This window comes from Sminthopsis crassicaudata, chromosome 3 (assembly GCF_048593235.1).
Source record: "Sminthopsis crassicaudata isolate SCR6 chromosome 3, ASM4859323v1, whole genome shotgun sequence".
In the NCBI taxonomy this organism is placed as follows: domain Eukaryota; kingdom Metazoa; phylum Chordata; class Mammalia; order Dasyuromorphia; family Dasyuridae; genus Sminthopsis; species Sminthopsis crassicaudata.
The window spans coordinates 589,310,608-589,335,546 of NC_133619.1; positions in this window are offsets into that span (position 1 = coordinate 589,310,608).

A 24,939-nucleotide genomic window follows, 5' to 3' on the forward strand; every position below is an offset into this window, starting at 1 on the left:
TCCCCAGTCTCCTACTATGTCTTCTTCCCTTCTGAATCATTTCCTATTTTTTCCTTTCAGTAATTTCATCTGCTTCATATATCTCCTAATTCTGTGTTACAGCATCATAGATTTGAAAATGGAAGAGACTTTTGAAATCATCTGGTTCCCCATTCTCATTTGAGATGAGGAAACTGGAGGTCCTGGAAAGTGAAATAATTTGGCCTAGGTCATTGGTAATAATTTTAAAAGGTAGGGTTTAAACCCAGATCTTCTTAGATGAGAATCAGTGCTATTCCCATGCTACAGTGTCTTCATCTCTATCTCTTGCTAGGTTTCTCTTGATGTCTTCGTTTATAACCATGTTTTTCTATACAAAATCACCAGCCTCATTTGATTGGGCATTACCTCAGTCAAACTGAAATCTGTTAAAAACCTTGGCTTAAAAGGGCCAAGATCTCCCCCTATATTCAGGTCCAATGCCATTGTCCTGATGTGTATCTGGCCACTGGACCCAGATGGTTCTGGAGGAGAAAGCACTGCCCTTCCTCACTAAAATCCAACTTACATGACAGGCAATGTCATGGCGTCCCCAACCGGATATCATGACCCTCTTTGAGAATGAAGGACAAATAACCACTCTATGGTTTTCTTTCTCTTCCTGTATTCTCATCTTACCCTGATTCTTTTTGTCTCTGTAGATCTCTTATTCTGGAAATCACTGTCTCACTCAGTCTCTCTAGTTTTTACTCGGTGTCTCTGTCATCCCTCTTCACTTTGTCTGCTTCTGTGTCCTGTCTTTCTTTCTGTTCCCTTCACTGCACATGTGTTTTTTTCTTTGTGTGTTTTTCCACCAACTTTGTTTCTCTGTCTCTGTCATCCCCGCTTTGATTTTGCATCTGTGTATTTTTCTCTGCCTCCATCTTTGTCTGTGTCTTCATCTGTCTCTGCATTTTGTCTTTGTTCCTACAGGTCTATCTCCTTCTGCTTCTATATTTCTATCTGTCTGTGTGTGTGTGCCTCTTTTTTTGTCACTGAATCTTTTCTTCTTCTTCTTTCTTGTTATTGTTCTTATTCTTATTCTTGTTCTAGTTGTTTTTGGTTTTCTTGTTTTTCTTGTTCTTGTTCTTCCTTCTTCTTCTGGAAAGACACTCCATTGGAAACATAGCTTCTGAAGCTAAGGAAGAGACATTCTTTAGAGGATGATGAAGATAGGTCTAAGAAGATTGAATTTGAATAACTGAATCACCGGATTTGAAGATAGCTACTTCAATTTAGCCCTGCTTAAAGTGTTCTCAGTTTTTAACTTTAAATAGGTTGAGCATGACTGGTGTTGCAGGAGGAGACATGATTAATATGAAATCCTTGTTTCCAGTAATTTCCTGGTCTGGCACCCTGGATTTATTGTTTTGGAAGTAGAAGGATGGGTCACAGTGGCCACTTCCCATGTCTTCCTACCTGGGGATTCTTAGATTCAAAGGTAGCAGGTTACATAGGTCATGAGCCTCATCTACCCCCTTATTGCAAGGTTGAACTCTGCTCTTAGGACCCCTTACCTTTAACAACTGCTTTATCTTTCTTGAAACCAGAATATCTCTACATCAAATCAATGGAAACCCCTCTCCTACCTTTGTGTGAAGTTTTTCCCAATTAGAATATAAGCTCCTCCTACCTGCCATCTAGGAGAGGAGGGAGGGGGAAGAAGGGGATGATTTGGAACAGAAGGCTTTGCAGGAGTCAATGTTGAAAAATTAACCATGCATATATTTTGTCAATAAAAAATGAACAAAAACCAAAAAGTCTTCAATAGACTATAAGCTCCTTGAAAGCAGGGGACTTCTTTCTTTTTGCTTGTATTTATATTCTTCACACTTAGCACAGTGCCTGGAAATAGTGACATTACTAAATGTTCTGTGTCAGTGTCTGTGTCTATGTGTGTGTCTCTCTCCATCTCCTTCCTTCCCTTGTCCCCATTCGGATTGACTCAGATTGAATGTAATCTCTACTTTGACCAGAAATTCTGAGGATCTTCCTCTTCCAAATTTATTTATTTAGATTTTTTTTGGACTAGGTGAAAGAGAATTATTTGCCTTGGCTGCTATCTAGCCTTAATCACTGAGTGGATGTGACTTCAATCTAATTGAGATCTGTTGAAGACCTTAGCTTAAAAAGGCCCAGGTCTCCCACTGCATCCAGGGTCGTTTCCAGTCATCCTGATCTGTATCTGGCCACTGGACCCAGATGGCTCTGGAGGGGAAAGTGAGTAAGGTGACCTTGCACAGCCCTCTCTCACTTAAATCCAAATCACTTGTTTCTTAAGTCATCAACTCCCATAAATGAAGGACAAACAATAATAACAACAACAATCCCAAGCTTGAGGATTTTATACAGGGATACAGAACGGGGCAGAAGCAGAAGTCTCCAAACATATCTTTCAAATTTGAGGAAACCTTGAAATAGTATACCTGTGGCATGGAATACAATTTATGTTTGCTGTTTAGCAGGAAACCCGTGGATTGGGAGTCAGGAGAACCCAGGTCTAGTCTTTCTGCTGACTAGCTGTGTGGTTTTCAGCAAGGCCCTTTATCCTTGTGGGACTCAGTTTTTTCATCTGTAAAATGAGAATAATAAACCCAGTCACACTTCTTTCCCAAATAGATAGCAGATGAAAAGCTCTTTATAATCATAAAGCTCCATGCAAATGGCAGCTGTAATCATGCACCCTTCCTCCCCTCTTCATAGTCTGAGCTCAGGTTCTCCCCAGGGCCAGTTTTCCTAGATGGGTAGTTTTTATATGTGCTCATACAATTGTTTGTTCATGCTCATTTTACTCTAGCATGATCTTCCCCCTCCCCAAACATAAGATTCCAGGTGTGGATAAAGGCTGATTTGAAAGAGGAAGCTGGTCCGTAGACCACAGATAAAAACAATAACATCATTAAAGAAAGGAAGCCTAGTAATAATAGTGGACAGAGAGCTAGCTTTAGGGTCTGTAAGAGTTCAAATTCTGTTTCTGATATGGATTGATTGTGTGACCCTAGATATGTCTTAAGTGGCCCTGGAAACTCCCCAAGACTCTAAATTGTAGAAGAGATGCTGGGGTGTATTGGAGGGAATTTTCTTGTTGATAGCTTGCTATAGCAATGAAATCTCAAGTCTGGTTCAATAATAAAATCAACATCTCTTTGGGTATGAATAGAGGACCCTATGGATAGCAAAATGCTTTCTGATGCATTTTTTCTGAGGCAATTAGGGTTGTGACTTGCCCAGGGTCACACAGCTAGGAAGTGTTAAGTGTCTGAGACCAGATTTGAACTCAGGTCCTCCTGACTTCAGGGCTGGTGCTTTATCCATTGTGCCACCTAGCTGCCCCTCTGGGTGCATTTTAAAAAATTTCTCACAACAGTCCTAAGAGATGATAATTCAGGGATTATCAAATCCCTCCATTTGGTGAATGATGTTTACAGGGTAGAAAAAGCACTCTTTCCTGGATAGGGGTAATACAGGGGAAGAAACCAGGTTTCTGGGGTAATAGACAAAGGACCAGGCTTTATGGCTACTTTGAATACCTATGCCTCTTCTTTGTGGGCAACATGGATAAAGCAGCCAGATATGTAGTTGGAATAAGAGAGGAGTATTTTAACAAGCAAATAACATCTAAGTAATATTATGAAAACAGTTTTGAGAGAGTTCTCAGACCACAGTTTGAGAACCACTGTTCTAAAATCTCTTCTGGATTTAGAATTCTAAGACTATAATTTATTTGATTACTTTGGGAAAAGCCAATCAAGCATTTAGTAATTGCCTACTATATACTAGATATGGTCCCAGTGTGTGAGAGAGAATGTAATAATGTATTATTTTTTACCTTTTACAAAGGAATATTTATTTCAAAAGTGGCGATTATAAATATACAAGACTAGACGTGGGAGGCAGGAAGAACTATATAACTCTCAACTCAGATATATAATAGTTACATAACCTAACTGCTATCTGCCTTTGATTTCCTCATCTGAAAAATGGTGTTCCAATTGCTCCCCGCCCCCGCCGGTTTCCCCCACACCCTCCTCTAGATGGCAAATGGTCCAATACATGTTAAACATCATAGAAATATATATTAAATTCAATACATGCATACATATTTATATAATTATTGAAGCACCTACCTCTTAGGAAGATAGAATGAATAATAATGATATTCTTTGTAAGCCTTAAAGTGCTATATAAAGACTAGTTATTGTTATTATTACTATTATTTTCTATTATTTCCCAGTGGTGGGGTTGGAAGCACTGGAGTTGCTGAAGAGAGGAATGTGTAGATTGGAGCCAAAAGTCCTTCCCCATCCTATAATCTCTACAATCCAAGAAGCAGGTTCTTTAGAAAGTTGTCTCTTCTTACCCTAGGCTCAGAATGAACACTCCATCATATGAGCATGGACAAGATTAAAGGAAAGGGAAAATAGAAGGTGTTAAGAAATGTATTTGGGGGCACTAAGAATGGGACCCAGTTATTCTTATCTGCTTCTCTTCCTCCAGATTGGCTTGTCTTACACCTCCAGTCTTTAGGCTGGGACTCCCAGTCTGGGTCCTCAGTTCACTCTTCTCTGCCTCCATGGAGGATGGTCAGTCCTGCTCAGGTTATGGGCCCTGTGCTTCCTGATCCTGCTTTTCCCTCCCATGCTCCAGGCTTTGAGCTCAGATACAGAGGCTCATTAGTTTTGCCTCCTGCTCCACAGCCTTATGGATTTTCTCCTAGACACTCTATCACTAGGCAGGTCACATTCTTTGGGCTTTCTGAAAACCAGACCCTTTGCTCCTCATCTCTCATTCCTTAAAGCAAGGAGGAAGAGACAGTTGATAATCCACAGGAAGGGGACAAGAGAACAAATAACAGAGAATGGGAAGATGGACCTTCTTTTCCCCCACTTTAGTGACATCTTTGCCATTACTATTGGTTAAACTCTTAAAGAAATCCCCTTTCTTTACAGGGGCCTCTGTCCCAAAAACTCACATCTTCTGAATGACCCATGAGCCTAGAAATTAAGGGAAGATGTAATCTAAAAGAGAAGCTGCAGACCTACCACCTGCACTTAAACTGGTATCAGACATCAGACAGCAGGAAATGGGAGGAATGATGGATATCTGCGCAGGTTGAACAAGGCAGTTGTTTGAATCATGTGTTGGAATGCAGACCTGGCTTAGGGATAAGGAGACCAGAATTCTGGTTACACCTGCCGTGTGATCTAGGGAAAATGCCTTTTCCTCTCGTTGCAAATTCCCTTTCTTGCAGTTTCTCAAAAAGTTTCCTTCATCAAGTGAGAAGGCTGGCCTATATAGCTTCTAAAGTCTCTTCCACCTCTGATATTTTAAGTCTGATATTCTAGGATTGAGACGAGGAGACACAGGCCTAGAATTAGGAAGTCTGTTCAAATTGTGAACCCAGACAAGTCACTTAACCTATCTGCCTAAGTTTCAGTGGGGATATAACAGCCCACCTCACAGGGTTGTTGTGACTATCAAATAAGGTGATATTTGTAAAAAATAAAACAAAACACCTAATGTAGTACCTGGCATGTAGAAGATGCTATAGAAATACTTTTTCTTCTCCCTCTCCAGGATCCCTTCCAGCTGTGACATTCTGTTTGTCCTACAGTCTAAGGAGCTTTCCAATGTTAGCATTTTCTCCTTATGTTCTAAAGTTCTCAAACTATTTGGACCCAGGACACTTTTTCACTCCTGAAAGTTGTCGAGAATCTCAAAGAGCTTTTTTTATGTGAGTTATTATCTATGAACATTTCCTCTATTAGAAATTAAAATTGATACAATTTAAAGATATGAATTATTTAAAATAGCAACCACAAACCCACCACATTAACATAAATAACGTATTTTATGAAAACAAAAAAATTAGTGAGAATTGGATCGTTTTACACATTTTTGCAAATCTCTTTAGTGTCTGGCTTAACAGAAGACAGCTGGATTCTCCTATCTGCTTCTGCATGCAATCTGTTGTGATGTGTTGTTTTGGTTGAAGTATATGAAGAAAATCCAGATATGTAGTTGGAAAAGGGAGGAGTATTTTAACAAGCAAATAACATCTAAGTAATATTATGAAAATAGTTTTGAAGGAATTTTCAGACCACAGTTTGAGAACCACTGTTCTAAAATCTCTTCTGGATTTAGAATTCCAAGACTATAATTTATTTGATCACTTTGGGAAAAGCCAATCAAAAAGCATTTAGTGATTGCCTACTATATACTAGACAAGGTCCTAAGTGTGTGAGAGAGTATATCATAGTATTTTTTAACCTTTTACAAAGGAATATTTATTTCAAAAGTTATAATTACAAATATATAAACATATTCCCAACATCTACAAGGTATAGTTCACTCCTTCCCCCCCACTCATTCCCCCCAACCATCTCAGTCTTTGAAGATGGGAAGGGGATTAAATTTATTGCTTTACTTGGTTTCTATAACAAATTCTAGGACTTACGTTTCTTGGCTTGGAGTTTTTCTGCTGGACTAGCTGTATCATCTTGACTGAGATGTTGCTTCCAAGATTACCATGGCTTGAATTCCCAGTCCAGTGAGTATTATTGTAGTTACTTGAAACTGAGAACAAAGAAAATTGAAGAGAAACAAAAGAAACAACACCCCCCAGACCATCTGTTAGATCTGGGGTAAAAGAAAGAGGGAGCAGGGGAAGAAGTCCTCCTTCTCTGTGGTTCAGTTCATGGTGCCCACACTTTGAGTGAGTTTATATCTTTGCCCTCTGAGAGAAGCAGGAAAGAGCTCATAGGAAATGGGGTAAGCTAGAAAGAGAGGTAGAAAGAGAATGGATATCTTAGTCTCACTAATTTTAAAGAAAACTGGATTTGATTATGCAGTCAATCAAAGGAGGATACATTCACCCAAGTGAGTTGGAGTTGGAATTGGAGTGCCTCCATTTTAGGAAATCTGGGAATACCCAGGAAAAGCCACTCAAGGTGTCTCCTTGTTAAGTGATATGAGTGTGTTCCAAAGGCAGGTCCTTGTTACAGATTTCTCCTTTTGAAATATGTCATCCTTGGCAAATAGACAGGTTTGTATTTTTATTTTTAAATAACAGTACTCATCACAAATTCAAAATAGTTCTCTGTGGTCTCAGGGGAGTCTTGAATGATTTCTCTTCATATGCTTCTCTGGTGCCATTCAGTAAAATCTCAATATAGCCAATTTCACATGATCATATACAATCTCACACATACGGATGGAAATTACAGTTATGCTCAAACATAAAGTTTTGTTGATTCACAAAAACAAGGAAGAAAGTTTTCTAAAGCTCATCCAATTTGTTAATCCACTAGCAAAAAGAAAGAGCAAAGACAAAGAAAATTGGTTTCCATCTGGAATAGATACTTGGCTCACACGGAATTTTCCAAATTATATGGAACTCTCTCCAGGGAGACTTGGGATATGGGATTGACTATATGTCTCACTCTTTTCTCAAATAAGAAAAATGTCCTGAGTAGAAACTCTTCCAATGATTCCCTCAAGGCCCATGCAATTGGGATCTGCACAAAAAGTGTGTCTTTCTAGACAAGGCTCATCAAAATTCTCTAGGGATTTCTAATTGATTCCCATAGAGTTCCAGGCAATGTCTTATCCCAAACATCCCTCCCTCCTTCTCCTCCCCTTGGATCCTTGATACTTCCAAGACAAATCAAATGGAATTGTAGATTTACCCACAAGGACAATAAGACAAGTAGGCTCAGTCAGAGAAGTAACAAAGAATACCAGCTATGTATGGATTTTAGATGCTGGCAGTGTATCCTAAGAAATAGTAGGACATTTTGCTTTCACAAAAGGCAAGCAGTCTAAATCTAGTTAAATGAAAAAGAACACTATGAACCATTCAACTTAGTAGAACTCTAAGTAGCAATTCCTTCATTAAACTTACTACCAGTAAGTAAGTAAGTAAGGATTCAGTAATGCCGTGAATCTCTAAATCACTTCATTTCTCTAGGTCTCAGTTTCTTCATGTGCATAATGAGGGGCTTGAACTAAATGCTTTCTGAAGTCTATTCCTAAAGTTTTAAACTTTGTGAAATATTTTCAAATGGCTTGTGAACATTTAGGAAGGCTTCCCAGAGCAGGGGAGATCTTAGGAGCTAAGTGAATGAGATGCTTTGTCAAGAAAGGTGAAGTTAGCCATTCTTGGGCCAATGGAGTCTTTTTGGGCTGAAGACCAATGGCTCTTTCCAAAGCTTCCTTCTGTCCTATGAGGGAAGCCAGATCTCTAAGGATCCAACATAGAGAGATAGCTTCCTGGTTGAACCTTGTCATGGCCTTCTCTGTCCAGATGATTATCTCTATTTCCCCCTCTTCCTAATTCCCAATCTGGATTCTGCACCTAAATCCCTTGGCTTTGATAAGTGAGCTGTTCTCTTATCTTATCCGGAGCCCTGCCTCCATGCCAATTCACCATAGTTTCCTTCCCATTCACTGTGTGGGTAACCCCTCCTTTAGAACTTCTCTTTCTATACAGTATTTGCATGTAGAAAGCACTTTATATTTTCATATACTCTCTCCCTTTCTCTCCCCTCTCTTTTACCCTCTCCCTCCTTCTCTTTCCCCCTCTTCCCCTCTCTTCTCTTTCCCTCCCTCTCCTTCCTTCTCCCTCCCTTTTTCTTCTTCTCCTTTTCTCCTTCTTCTATCTCCCTCTCCCTCTCTACCTTCCTCTTTTTCCCTCTCCCTTCCTCTCTTCACCATCTCTCTTCTCTCCCTTTTTTCCTCTTCTTCCCTTCCTCTCTTTCATTATCATTCTCTTCTCTCCCTTTTTCCCCATCATCCATCCTGAATGCTACTACTAATCAATCAGCAAACATTTATTAAGCACCTATTATGTGCCAGGCACTATATCAGTGTCTGGGGATAAAAAGACATAACTAACGCTGTTCCTGTCATTAAGGAGTGCACCTTCTCCCAAGGAGCTGATATTCCACACACCAGTGTTCTTTCAATGAATAAAACAACCATCACATATTAAGTATCTATTTTATGCCATACTCTGTACTAGGCTCTGAGAATATCAACACAAGAATAATATTTTTCGAAGGGGGTAAGAATATGTACATGTAATTATATAGAAAGTAAAGACAAATGGGAGGGGCAGATGGTGGAGAGAAGTTGTGGGGGTTTTATGTGTGGATGGGTAACATGGAAGCCATGTCTGGGAGACTGGATGGTAGGAAGCTAAGTACATGAAAAAGAACCCAGCCTTACTCAAGTGTTCTGGAATAGGAAGAGCTGGTGAGTAGAGAGGAAAAGCTGATAGGAGAAGGACAGTATCACTATTTGGGGGTTGATGGCATAATAGTAAAACACAACAGGAAGACTCACAAACTGTTAGAGCTGGGCAAACTCTTCATGGCCCTTAGTTTGACCAATTTACTTTACAGAGGAGGAAACTGAGGAAACTTTTAGAGAAAGGGGGAGGGTCTGATCTTTCTATGCCCAAGGTCACACAAGAAATAATTGAAAACTCTATTTTCTCCACCAAACAGTAGAGGAGAAGTTTCTTAAGGTCAAAGACTATTGTGCCTTTATCTCTTAATCATCCTTTAGACCAGTGCTTGGCACACAGTAGGCACTTAACAAAAGTGTATTACATTGAACAGAAAACTGGAAAGGATAGAATGATTTTTTAAAGAGGCAACTGAAGTACAAGATGGAAAACAAAAAGTATAATAGAAAACTTAGTGATTTTAAATGACTTCACCAGTGTGTGGAGAGGAGCCACCAAAAGTACTGGGCAAAGAGCTTTGGACTGTTAGGAAATCTGGTTTCTAGTTTGAGCTCTGGTACAAACTCACTGTAAAATATTGGGTAAGTCCTTGCTGTATTGGGACTTTCAGTTTCCCAAAATAATGTAGGGATTGGACTACTTGTTCTCATCTAAGGTTCCATTTCTTCTATTCTCTAAGTGATCTCTAGCTACCAGAGTGAGGCTTTCATTCAGAATGCCTACTATGCTTATGACCTATGATCTTTTGGCATCTGTGGGGTGTATTGTGAAGGTGTACTGCCAAAGGATCCAGCATTAGAAAGGAATTTGAAGATCATGCAATCCAATCTCCCATTTTATTGCTGGAGAATCAGTGACTCTGAGAAAGGAAGGCTCATGGGATTATAGATCAAGATCTGGAAGGTCTTTTAGTGACCAAGAATTCCAACACCCTTATCGTACACCTGAGACGCAGAGAGTTTAAGTGACTTGGGAAGAGTTACACAGCAAATAAATATCTGAAGCAGTACTTACATTTTACTAATTATAAATCCAGCACTCTATTCACCGTACCACTTTCCTGAGATTATGAGACATTCAATTTGTCCCCAGGGGCCTGTAGTTCCTCAAGACAGGGGTATTAATAATACCTGAAAGTATTAGGGGAAGGGGAGAAGCAGTCTATTTCTTTTTCAAAAGAGCTCCCGGTAAATGACCTACAAATCACCTTGGCTGGATTCCTAACATAGCAAGCCCCTTGGGTTTAGCCAGAGAAGCACAGGATGATAAATAGAGCACATTCCATTCTGATGGCCCGTCTCATAATTTTGGGCTGGCAATTATCTACAAGGCTAAGTTAAGGTCACTGAGCCAGGAGTTGGCAAGGTGGTTGGAGAGACTGAATGTTCTGGTGCTGGGTGCTACCCCCTGGTAAATGTCACCTCTCAGCTGCTGTTTTGATTATGTAACCAGAGCTGCCAGAGAGGATGGAGATATTGGTTAGATAGAGAACTCTCCTTCCAGAGAGTAAGCTACTGTTCAGTCCACTTCTTTTTATTCCCTTCCATACGGCTTAGCCCTAGAGAGTGTGGAACTGTACTCTAAACTCAATTAGAAATTTAACAAACCTTATAAATCCTCCCCTGCCAGAGCCTGATAAATCTCTGGTGCAGGGCTGGGTTTAGCACTTATCCATCTTGGGCTTTAATGACCTCCCCAGCTTGATCTGGGGGAATCATCCAGGACTAGCGACAGCTCTAATTAGTGCAGAGGAACCACTCCTCAGACCAAGGTGAAGAGGAAATAGTGAGTTTCCCAAGAAGTGGTCCTTATGCTATTATTTTCCCCTCACGCCAGCCCCATTTTAGCCTAAGGGGATGGCTCTGTTAGCACTTCATAGCCCCCAGGGAGAGGATGGAAGATGGAGACAGCTCTTCAGCTTTAGGATACAAATGTTGCACAATGATGATCACTCCATTTATTGGATGTTGTACGGTCTGTAACATGTAGCATTACGAGGCTGGTTGTTACCTATAGCACTGTAATCGAGAATTGCTGTGCCATGGAATGAGTGCAAGTTTTGGATTAAGAAGATTTGGGTTCCATGACAGTCCAGCTCTGGATCTCAAAGAAAGAAGCAGTCATGGAAATCATGGGGTTTTATCAAATAAATACCGTGTAAACCACAGACAGAAAATAGTAACTCACACAAAAATGATAGAAAGTAAAGTGTTTCCTCCTTACTATCTTGGGTCCCAACCTCCATCTGGGGCTGGAAATTAAAGTTATTCTTAGAACCTACTCAATTCCATTCATCAAGCACTTATTAAGTAGTCTATCTCTTCCTCTTCCTCTTCACTACATTCCAGGCATGTTTGATAGTGAGAATATGAGAAAGAATCAAAGCAAATCCTGCTCCCAAGGATGCTGGGGAAAAAACAATGCATACAAAGTGAATATCAAAATGGATAAAAAAATTAGTTCAAAATCATTAGAAATTAAGGGGAGAGCACCAACAACTGGAAATGGGGGTTGGAATCTGGAAGGGCTTCCTGTAGGAGGTGACATTTGAGTTGAATCTTGAAGGGAGCTAGGGAATCCAACAGACAGCCTTGAGTAGGAAGGGTATTCCAGCCATCGGAAACAGCCTCTGTAAAAGTACCCAAGGAAGGATTTAGGATGTTATGTTCCATATAGCAAGTAAGGTATTTTCGCTAGAATAAGAGTGGGGGAGTAATGTGAAATCAGTCTGGGAAGACATATCAAATTGTGGAGGTTATAGACTTTTGGGGCATAGTTTCTACTGCCTTAACTTTGCTGTTTTTGCCCCCACTGCTGGAATTCTGGGTAACTCTCTCCTTTAGCTCAAAATAGTTCTCTCTGGGTCTGAAGGAGATTCTCTTATGGGGCAGGCAACTCCTCCATACCCACCCCCCAGGTTTTTTCTTTCTGACAACCCCAGACCTCATTGGTAAGTTTGAAACATCAGGAACACAGATAGATAGTTTTAGGCAGGAAGTTGGTACACTGGTTGTAGTTTTAGCTTTTTTTTTTTTTTTTTTAAACCAACTCAGGACATGACCTTCCTTCCCTTCCTCAGGCCTCAGTCTCCTCCATAAAATAGAAATGATGATTGTTGCCCCTCTGTAACTTTCAGGTACCTACCTTAGAGGTAGTATTGTGAAGAGGGAGTCTGGGACTGCTCTTCAGGCAGAGCCTGCATTACTTAGAGTAGTGTGCAAAGGAATTGAGCAAAGGGCAGGAATCCCAATGGAGAAGCAGCTCCTCCCTCCCCCTTTGCTTTCCCTAGGGGGCCTTCTATTCTAGGATTGTTTTAAGGCAAAATTATTAAAGGTCTCAGGGGCCAAGTACCCACATAATCTAGCTGGAAATAGCTGCCTTTGTCAGTGGCAGAGAAAATAAGAGAATCATTCCTTCTCTCAGAGGTAAGTGCTTCTTGGCTCAGGCATTCTCCCTTCCTCCTTCTCCCTCCCTTCCTCCTTCTCCCTCCCTCTTTCTCCCTCTCTCCCTCCCCCTCTCTCTCTCCCCCTCTCTTTCTCTCTCTCTCCCCTTTCTTTTCCTTCCTCTCTCCTTTCCTTCCTTCCTCCATCCCTCCTTCTGACTGTTCTCTCTTTTTCTTCTTCCCTCCCTCTTTCCCCCCATAAGACATTTTCCTCCTTTCTTCTCCTCCTTCTTATGTTTTTCCTCCTTTTCTGTTTTCCTTCTCTTCTTTCCTATTTCTTCTATTTTGTCTTTCTTCCTTCTTTCTCTTTTTTCATCTTTTTTCTTTTTCTTTTCTTACATTTCCCCCCCATCCTCTCTACTCTTTCTTCCTTCATCCTCTTTGCTTCTCTTCTTCTATTTCTCTACCTCTCATCCTTCCCTTTATATTCCTCTTTCCTCCTTTTCTTTACCTTTCATAATTTCCTTTACCCTCTACTCCTCTCCTTTCCTTTTCTTCATTCCTTCTTTACCCACCTCTTCATCAAGATCTGTTCTCAAAGCACTGACTCCCTCATTATTAGAGTTATTTAAGTAGCTCTCTCTCTCTCATGATTAATTCTGAGAAAAACCAAAAGCAGAGGGCAAAAAGGGGCAAGCTGGCCTGAACTCTCTGATACTACATGGAGATTATTAACATGAGAATGAATTGGTTAACTGCTTCACACATGCACCATTATTGGCTTAAGGATATTCAAACCTAAAAGAATTGAGGGGTAATTTTACACTAGGAGAGTGATGGCCTCTAGAAACCTATTGAATTTGGAAGTAGAAAATTCACTGACAGTGAGACTTGTGATCACAAAGCTGTAACTAGAGTAGAGTAGCTGAAGCTTTGTTCTATAGTGCTAAAATTTATAGAGCATTGACAATACTTAGACACCTTCATCAGAAAGTAACAACTGAACAAAGCACCTACTTGTCAAGAATACAGTTAGACTTGTGATCTAACCAATTTGGATATTCTCATCAATGATGCATAAGGCAATCTATCCATGTCTGCCTATGTCTTTCACAACATCCCAACAGTTTGCCATAAGAGGTCCACCCAAGGTGCTAGAAGTCTCTTTTACATTCTTCTGCCATTGTAAACATACTGATAGAACACTCTAGCCATCCACTGGTCTTTCCTCCCTCTCACTGTTTCCAGTCCATCTCCTTTATCACATAATTCCTCAATGGCCTCTTTACTCCTTTTTTTGGAGTCCCTTATTGGTTATATTATGTCAATCATTTGCTTTTCCATTGCCATCTAGGTGGTGTTCATCTTTAATTTTTTTTCCTTTGCTGAGGTAATTGGGGTTAAGTGACTTGCCCAAGGTGACACAGATAGGAAGTATTAAATGTCTGAGATTAGATTTGAGCTCAGGTCCTCCTGACTTCAGGGCCCGTGCTTTACCCACTGCACCCACCTGCCCTCATCTTTAGTTTTTCAAAGGTACTGGTGTTCTAGCTATTACTGTCATACCTATATAAAATGTTTATATTGAGAAGACGGGTTTTTCAGGCATGTTGTGACTGCATCTTAGAATCAGCAGGAGTCAGGATAAGCAAAAGTCTTTATTCTTGGTCTTTTGGGGTCACCGTCAGGGGATTAAATATAGAAATCTCCACACCTCCTTCCTTTCTCTCCACCGCCAAAGAATGATCCCGCTTGTCCTACTCCACTCTCTGATCTCTCTCCCCTTCTCTGTCCACACCTTTTGTGACACATACTGACTATCCTATGAGAATTTAGGGTCTGTAAATGTGCTTTGAACTTTCCTTAATCTACCCCCCCTCCCTTTTTTCAATGCTAGGTCCAACTCATTGTTCATTTGTATGTCCAGACATTTGTTTGTCCAGACAAACATACTGATGGACAAACTCTATAAGGTATTCATTCAGATGTTAAAATCTGAGCAATAGACATTCTTGAAATATTTTTTTCCCTATATGGATGAACAAGTCAGAGTCCTTTGAATGCTTTTTAAATTTCTTCCATGAGGTCCTAAATTATATTGGAACTTGCAATGTCATTTGCAAACAGGAACATCCACCTTCTATTGGGTATTATTCATTAATCTATACTAGAGCTTCTTAAACTTTTTCCACCTGTGACCCATTTTTGTCCAGGAAATTTTTACATGATCCCAGGAATATAGTTATATAAAATAGGTAAAAAACCCAAACACTTACTGATAATAAATAATAATTTCTCTATCCCTATATTCAATTTTGAAACCCCACATGGGATCGTCTACCACACTTGAAGAAGCTGGTATCTACATTCTCCACTGATTCTGCTCCATCACAGTAGCCAATACTCTTGTGAGCCCCCCTGTTTTATGCCTCACTTGATGGTTGCTATTTTAGAAAGTCATTGAAATGGGTTATTTCTGTTGTTACATCTTCTAAAGAATCTTGAATAGTCTTCATTTTTGATTGAGAGGCACCTTACTATAAATGAGCTTATAAAATGGTGCTTTGTCTTCCTCTATTTAATTCTTCTTTGTAATTAAAAAACAGTAAACACAAGAGGATCCTTCATTCTCTGCAGCTTTCAGACAATTATGAAATGGTCAAGATGTGGTCCACTCCACTGTTTTTGGGGAATCCTACTTATTCCTTTCAATACTTTCATGAGTTGAAGGCTTCCTTCATGAATTGATGACCCTCAAGATTTTGTACAAATGGGAAATATAGATAGTTGTTGTTACTTTCTTAGTTGCCTTTTTTGGGGGTCAATAAGGTCAGATTTTATATACCTCCCTTCCTTTCCAATTCTGGGCCTTTTCATTGGCTATTTCCCGTGTCTGAAATTGTCTCCCTCTCCATTTTTCGCCTTCGTAGCTTCTTTCAAGGCCTACCTAAAAAACTCCATTTTCTACAAGAAGCCCTTCTTAATTCTAGGACTTTCCATTCTAGAAGGGAAAATTTTCAATTTATTTGGCCTATGTCTTGTTCATACATAGATGTTTGCATGTTGGCTCCTCCATTAGAATGTGAGCTTTTTGAAGATATAATTTGTCTTTTGCCTTTTTTTGTATCCCTAGAATTTAGTACAGTTCCTGGCACATAATAGATACTTAATAAATGCTGACTGGTCAGCTGATTATACCTTTTGTACTTTTCTCTCCTTTAGTTATAGCTCTGGTATAACATGCCATTGTTAAAGAGTCCTCTCCTGGAAAATGTAATAGGCTTCTGGTGACCATCATTCTCCTGATATATAGCTTCTAAGTTTTCTAGGATAGTATCTGTGTGTGACACAAAAGATTTGCTTGAATCTGCAAAGTTGGCAAGCAGAATGATTTAAAATAGGAAGCTTCCAGATGGTAGACTTCCTCCCTTTCCCTTCCTCATTGGCTACAACCCAGGAATCAAGAAGTCTGGAAGTACACCTTATCATCCTTGGGGAGATCTGCTGCCAGAGTTTTCTATAGAACAAACTGGGTAGTGTGACCTCTGAGCTTCAAGTTCAATGGTTTTAACATGTGTCATTTTTGATGTATGCACCAAGAAATATGCCAGGGACTTTATTCTACACCTGCTGTGGTTTGGATGGAAGGCATGCTTACTAATCGGGCTAGTAGTGACAGCTCCTCTTTATTATCCCTACGTGCAGATCACATGTCCGTCCAAACTGAAACTAGTTAGTGGGAAACAGAGCTGCCAGAGACACCTGTTCCTGCATCTTGTGCTAGTTCAATGATCCCCTGGAATCTCTTCTCGCTCCAAGACTTCTTGCCCTGGTGCCCACTTTCAGCTCTTTTTCAGTCCCTAAGTGCTGTAATGCTCTGTATACAGAATGCTCTCGGGCAGACTTCTTCCACAGGATCCAAAGACCTCTTTGTCTATCTCCCTTGGGCTGGAACAATGACTCACTGAGTCATTTTCTCCCTTGTATTTCTTTTTCCTTGCATCTCCCAGTCAGAAAAGTCTAGGGCATTTTCTAGATCTTTGTGGGGGAGATTTGGCAGGGGAGTTATGCTGTACTTTTTCTTGATACTCTGCCATCTGGACTCGGCCTCCTTGACTATTGAGCTGTGCTTTGAGGTTTCAGAGATGTGAAGATATATCACCAGTCCAGCACCTGATTGAATAATCAATTGAAGGAGGCCTATCACCTTGTTCAGACAGGAACAGGTAAAGGTAGAATTTTCTTTTTTTTAATGTATTAATTTATTGTGCTGAAGCAATTGGGGTTAAGTGACTTGCCCAGGGTCACACATCTAAAAAATGTTAAGTGTCTGAGACCAGATTTGAACTCAGGTCCTCCTGACTCCAGTGCTCTATCCATTCCACCAACTAGCTACCCCAAAGGTAGAATTTTCAAGTCAACTGTTTAGCCATAAGTGAGAGACTCCTGTTATGACTAACGAAAAAGCACCCTGGATGTCAAAACATTGAAATACTGGGAAATTTGCCAGACTACAAAATGGTCTGACAGAGACCCTACATCAAACCACCTGCTGACCACTGGGAGTTAGTCACATGCATTGAGATTCAGGAGAATAGAAGCGAAGAACACTAGTTATACATGGCTCTAGATCAAGAGCTGAAGGAATTTCATGTTTTCAAGTTTGAAAAATAACAATAATTAATTATAACAACTAGCATTCAATTAGTGATTAAAAGTTTATAAATCTATTTGCAAATATCTCATTGATCTCCTAGTGACTTTGGGAGGTAGGTGCTACTTATTATCCCTATTTTATAGATGAAGAAACTGAGGCAGAGAAGTCAAATAGCTAGTAAGTGTTTGAGGTGGGATTTCCCCTACTCCAGGTCCAGTATTCTTTCTACTACGTCAACTAGCTATCAAGATGATCCCATGCTGAGGGAGGTCTGTGACAAATGCTCTAGCTGTGAAGATCCCAATGCAAGGGAAGCACCCCTCAGAGTTGGACTCATTAGGGGTTGGAGATGGTGACACTCACTTTGGTTTGTCCATGGGCCTGGCTTTAAGGCTATGAAGCAACTGCCTGGAGGATACCAATGTGGTCAAACTGATAGGGGGTTAACACAGAGATAGAGGAGGCGGAATGGGACAATGATAGAGCAATGAACATGGAAGAAAGAAACCTCTTTCTTCAAAAACGCCTCTGATACCTGCTATTTGACCCACAATAGGTCACTTTTTGCATCTCAGTTTCCTTATTTATAAAATGATTGAGTCATACTCCATAACCTTTACATTCCCTTCTTTCTCTAAATCTATGATCATAGGTGCCAGGACTTGTGTTCCAGGCCATCATGATGCTGCAGGGAGGATAGTGAAACTGGGATTCTCCTCTCTCTCATTTCTCAGAGTGCCAGTGCCCATTATATGGAGGAGAAAACTGAGGTCAAGAGAGGGGAAGGATCCAAGATTGTCTGAAAAATTTGTGGCAGAAGCAAGATTTAAATGCAGGAACTCTGATTACAAGTCTGATGCTTTTTTTACTGTGCCATGCTGACTCCCTCCTGGGTCATCCTCCCAGGTCCTAGCCCAACAAGGTAGTCTAGCAGAGCCCTGGAGGAGACATCGCTGGCAGCTGCTCAGTGGTCCTCATTGACCAGGGCTTGCTTCTCACTGGCCCTCCCTGGCTGGGCTTGCTCCTTAGTGACTTCTCTTCCTCCTCCTTGATCTTATTGATCACAAACAGCTCCCCAGCTGCCCTAGCCCCTTCAGTGTAGGCTCTTCCTTCTACAGTTCCCTCCATTCTAAGAGACAGCACTGCTCCTGCTGTGACTGCCTCCGGTGATGATGGAGAGAGCCCCTTTCACCCTCCTCCCATCCTCCCCCTCCTAAGCCTCATACCTCTGGGGCTCTGAAGCAGCCTCTGGCCCAGGCTCTGGTAATTGGTTCCATCCTAGTCTCGTCCTCTGTGGCGGGAATGGGAAGGTTATAAATATTTTTATCTATAACTCACGATGAATAAAAATTTAATTACACTGAAAAATTTAAATTTCATAAGAAATAAATATTAATCCTGGGAGAGTGACTTTTGTGGGAAGTTAACTTTCAAATGTCGTCAGTCTGTAGGAGTTAAGAAGGGGGGAGGAAGTGAACCTGAGTGTCTGGGGTCTGGGGTTTGGGGTCTGGGGTCTGGCTGCTTCTGGTCTTGGAAAGAGCATGGACACATGGCATTTTCCAGATAATTCCCTCCTTCCTCTTTTCTTCCTCCCAAGGGGTTTTGTCCTGGTGCTCTGCCTAATGTTGCCTCTTTGATACCTGAGGGATGCTCTGAACCAGGCCTGTTGACATTGACCCAGTTGCTTAGAGTAGAGTGGGGAACACTGATGCCATTCTCAAATCAATGTTATTGCTCACTCCTAGTCTCATATTTCTCCTTTTCCGTCCCCTTCTTTTGTGTAGGAAAAAGAACCTTGAGCTAGGAATCTGCAGGCCCATTCTAGTTTGGGTTCTACTGCTAGCTTGCTTAGTGATTTTGGGAAAGTGATCCCCCCTCTTTTTAGCTCAGTTTTCTCCTCTAGAAAATGAGAAGGTTGGATGAGACCAGTGAAAGAGTATTTCTGAGAGAATACTTTGATATTAATTTAAAAGGTTTCTCTTTGAATCTGAGGGGAGGTGGGGAGAAAGGGTTAGAGTTCCCATCTCTCTTTACCATAAGGGCAGAACTATACTTAGTAATATCTTCACCTGGGTCAAATGGCCTGGGAAGGGGCTGGGTGTCAGGGTTTTGATCACTAAGGGAGGGAGGAGAAAGCAACAGCTCCACTCCCAGTCCTTGGGAAATCTCAAAATTTTTATTCAGCTGATGGGAGAAAGAACAATTTCTTCTTCCCCAAGAAGAGATGAGTTAGAATGGAGTTAAGGACTCAGAGTAGAGATGGGAGAAAGGACCAGACAATGGGAAGAAGGGTCACTGCCTCCAATGGGCCAATGGCAAGGTTGGGCAGGGGAAGAAGTACCCTCAAGAAAGAGATTCTGGGGTTCTGTACATTTCCTTTTTGGAGAAATCTCCAGCTTTTCTGCTCTAGCTGTTGCCTTGACCAAGACTATTTTCCTTTCAGGATCTTATAGTGGTCACATTGTGGCAAGAACACTGAGTTTTGAGCCAGAAGACCTGTTTGAATTCTATTCTAGCAATATTCTACTTGTGTAACCTGTTTCAAAGCAATAGGCTTCTTAGGCTTTGGGTTCCTTATTGACCAAATGAAGGGATGAGACAAGAGCATCTCTGAGCTTCCTCTTAGTTCTAAAATCTATTATTCCAAAACTAACATCGGTAGTTCTGTCAAGTAAAGTTCGGGGCTCTGGAATCCTGAGTGGGTGGGTGGCCATATTGAGATCCAGTCCTTTCAGCTTTCACATTTTATATTCATTAAACACTCTAGGGGTGGGGTAGGGGTGGTAGTGGTGTTGGCGGGACTTCAGGCAACTGTGTTGGTGGAGGAAAGAGAGCTCTTATTGGTTTGTTGGGTCTTTCTATGCCTCTGTTACATTTTGTCATTGTCTACTTTGCCATTGTTTCATCAGCAGCAAGGAACAGAGCATTGTGCTTGGAATAAGGAAGACTTCATGAATTTTAATCTAGCCTCAAATACTTACTAACTGTGTGATTTTAGGCAAGTGACTTAATCTGGTTTGCTTAAATTTGGGGGGCAACTAGTGGACAAAATTCCCCAGGGCCTGGATTTAGATAGACTCTTCTTCCTGCATTGAAATCCAGCCTTTAGACACTTTCTAAACTGTGTAACTCTGGAAAATCACTTGACCCTATTTGCTCAATTTCTTCATCTGTAAAATTATCTGAAGAAGGAAGTGGCAAACCATTCCAGTATCTCTGTCAAGAAAACCCCAAATGGGATTACAGAGTGTGGGCTAAAACCAAAAAATGATTTAACAATAAATAACAACAACAATACTCAGCCACAGTTTCATCTAGGTTGGGAACTATCAAAGGGCAAAAGTGTTTTATCTGAATGCTGTGAATAAGTTTGGTTATCTTCAAAAACTTTTTCTTACAAGTTACATTCCTTCACAATTAGACTGAGACTTGTAACCCTAATTGAGTCTCCCTTTTCTTGAAGTAATGATAAGAAGTAGAGAGAGTCAGGAAAACTTGAATTCAAATTCTGAATTCAGAGTCTGGAAAACCCAAGTTCAAATCCTGTCTCAAATATTTTTGAACTGTGTGACTCTGAGAAATCCCTATAACCTTTCTGATTCTTGATTTTCTGGTCTATAAGATTAGGATAATTATTGCACTTATCTCAAGAAATTGTTGCAAGGGTCATAACAAGCCAAATGTAAGTAAAGTTCTCCAAGAGCCATATAAATGTCAGCTATCATTATTATTAAGGGGTCAGAGGGTTGTGTGTTAGAATATAAATATGGAATTCTGCTAGTTAAAAATTTAAGGGGAGATATGACTTGCATAGCTAAAGAATTAATCATTGAGGTGTCAGACTACTAGTGATATGCTTTTCATACATTGTGATGTCTAGGTGGTGGATAGAGTGCTGAGCTGCAGTTAGGAAGATTCATTTTCCTAGCCTCAGACACTGACTAGCTATGTGACCCTGATCCAGTCACTTAACTCTGTTTGCCTCAGTTTCCTCATCTATAAAAGGAAATGGAGAAAGAAATGACAAGCTATTTCAGTATCTTTACCAAGACAATCCCAAATAGGTTGATGAGTTGAACACAACTAAAACTATTCAACAACACTAATAGTTAATTGTATTAACCCTATAAATCATTTTATCTTGCTTGTAGAATGGAATAATAATAGCAGCACCTTCCAGAACTATTGTGAGGATCAAAAGAAATAATATATAAAATTCTTTTCAAAATTCTTTTTAGAAATGCTACCTGTTATTATGATTCTTGCTTGAATTTTGCCTCAGGTTCTGAAATACTGGGTAATTTACTTAACTTTGAGCCTTGTTTTTCTCATCTATAAAAAGGGGATACAAAACCAGAAATGTAACAGCTTTTGCTCTCAGGGAGCTTACATTCTTTTGGGAAGAGACCATACGTACATGAATAGTATGTTCCAGAAGTCTTTGTGCAGTATTAAGTTTTAGTAGCTTCAAATTAATGGCTTTAAGCTATTAAAGTTTAATGTGACATGAAGCCCTCTGGGATTCCCTGTATAAGTACATACAAAATTGATAGGAGGCCATCCTCATCCCTCACTTCTTCTGACACAACCTTTCACTCCAGCTTGAGCCTGGATAAACAAGGAAGCCAGGGGGATGAATGTGATGAGCAATGACTCTGAAGGGATTATTTAGATGAAGGCAAGATAAACAAGGAGACTGATGAGGAAGTGATTTATTGCTATGTTTTTTAAAAGGTTTTTAAAAATTTTTATTATTACAATAATAGTTGTTGCAGCAATAGAACATAGGAATATGATGGGTGTTTTATCTGCATCCAATCTGTCTCAGGAGTTAGTGTCCTCCATGAGGAAGCATTATCTGTGGTCTAGTTCAGGAGAAACCAGAGACAGTGTGTACAGGTATAGGATGACAGAGACCAACAGGGATCCTGAATGTCCAGTGGTTTCAGGAGAGGGCTCTTCTTCGTCTGAGAAGCCAGGAATAACAACCTAGCAAACAGCTATCTGCATTTTAAAAAATGATCTACATTATAAAGTGCTGTCCATAAGAAGTGATGGTATATCAAGGTCAGCTGGTGGTGAAGTGGATAAAGTTCTGGCTTTGGAGTTGGGAAGACCTGAATTCAAATCTGACCTGAGACACTTACCAGTTGTGTGACCCCTTGCAAGTCAGTTAACCTTTGCTTTCCTCAGTTTCTTCAAATGTAAAATGCAGAAGAATAGTAGCATCTTCCTCCTAGGGTTGTTGTGAGGATTAAATGAGATAATTTTAAAGTGATGTACAGTGCCTGGAATATAGGAAACACTATGTAAATGTTGTATTATTAGGACAGAGTCATTAATTTGGAGTGAAAGAATTCTAGGAAGGTAGGAATAAAGAAAGGAAAGAAACATTTATTAAGTGACAGGCACTTTAAAAATATCTCATTTAATTTCACAAAAAGCCTGGGAGGTGGTTGCTATTATTGTTCCCAATTACAGTTGTGGAAACAGTGGTAAATAGAACATAAGTGACTGCACAGCTAGCAAATGACTGAGGCTAGATTTGAATCCAGGTTTTTCTGAGATCCAGCACCGAGTTACCTAACTGTACTCTGATTGAAGGTCAAACACCTCCAAGCTAATTCCATTTTGGATAAGCCATTTCACTGATGAGAGCTTCCATTTCCTCATCTGTGAATTGGAGATAATAATTCTCTCTGGCCACCTCTCAGCAATGAAGCAAGCACTTTGGAAATCTAAAATCTTTAGAGGAATGTAAGACCTAATTATTGCATGCTTGAAGATAGTACTTATGATATCCATTCCTTCAATTTATCTTTACAACAGCCCCAGATCAAGGATTATTATCCTCATTTCAGAGATGAAGAAACTGGAACTTTAAGAGAAGCACCTGCCCATCATCACGTACCTTGTTCAAGGTAGCATAAATTCACCATAGGAAGTCAGCTGCTTCGTTGCTAACTCCGAAGCTATGCTAACCCCTAATTTTTTTTAATAGCTGGGGAATTGGGGGCCCAGTGAAAGCAACTGACCTATTCAAGGTCATAGAGCACGTTGTAAGCAGATCTAGGATTTGAACTCACAACTCCTGAATCCTGAATCCTGGTCTAGCATTTTTTCCACTATAATCAATCTGCTGTTGCCTGTCTTTCCTCCCCCTGGTGACCCCTCTCACAGCACAGCCTACTCTTCCTCAGTTAGGTACTCCAGGTGGGTTGGGGGGAGCTTAAGGGCATTACAGTGGAGTTCCAGAAACCCATCAGGAGCCTCTTGTTCCTTTGTGGCAGGTGAGTACCGGGAGGCTGGCCACTTCTCATTGATGAGATGTTTTTATTTTTTTCTATTAAAATGTTACATTTGTTTTGCCTTTTAGTATCTTTGCTCATTAAAAACAATATTATCCCCATAAATATGCCTTGTGCTGTAAAAGCTTATCCGCTCTATTTTTCTCCCTAATTGAGACACTTGGCTTTGATTTGCACGTCGGCCTGGATCATGTGCCTGCCGAGCTGATTAATTTTCAATTAATGTTCCCGAGTGGCTCGGTCAGAGAGGCTGCAGACACTGGTCGACTCATTCTTAGCGCTTTCACGTGCCCTTCATCCATTCCTCAGGAGACTCAGCTTCAAGAAGCAACATTATATAAGGGAAAGACCAATGAGCTCAGTTAAGACATTTGGATTCTACTCTAGATTGTACTGATTACTTGATATATCACGCCTGGTCAAGTCACTATCCTCTCCCTGCCATGGATTTCAATGTTCCCACCTATAATTCCAGGTCTATAATCTAGATTTTACTTTGAAACTAGCCAGATTGGAATTATCTATCCACATTTATTCTGAGGAAAATGGTGGAGGTGCTGTTCTAGCCTTAGCATAGGCAGGAGTGTTATTGGAATAAGAGGTAGTAGAAGCATCACATTAGATTTATATAAGGTTCTTTTTATGGCCCAAAATAAAAAAAAACCCTCTCTCTTGGCGGTATCTCAATAACAGAATCTCAGAATAGGAAGGGATTATCTAGTTCAATTGATGTCTCCCTTATGTCAGCCATAGTTCTAGAAACTAGGGCTACATACACAAAATTCTCCAAAATAGATATTCTAGGGAAGCTCACATATTCAACAAGTGATCATGTAGCCTTTGCTTGGAGTCATCATATAAGAGGGAAAAATTACCTTACTTTTCAGTGTAGTCCATTCTACTTTTGGACACTTTAGTTGTTATGAGGAGTAGCTAGGTGGCATTGTGGCTAGAATACTGGGCCTGGTTTCAGGACTTATCTTCACGAATTCAAATCCAACTCAGACATTCAGACATCTTGAACCAGTCACTTAACTCTGCCTCAGTTTCCTCAGGTTTAAAAGGAGCTGGAGAAGAAAATGGCAAAGCACTCCGGAATTTTTTCCAAGAAAACTCCAAACGGGTTCATAAAAAGTTATACATGACCCAAAAACATGTGAACAACAAATTGTTAGGACAATGTTTTTCCTACATTGAGTCTAACTTTATCTTTTCTTTGTTTTTGTTTTTAACAAATTCCGTCAATCAATTAATAATATTTCACCCCTATCATACGTAAAACACTGCTCTAAGCTGGATATGCAAAGGACAGTAAAAGACAAAT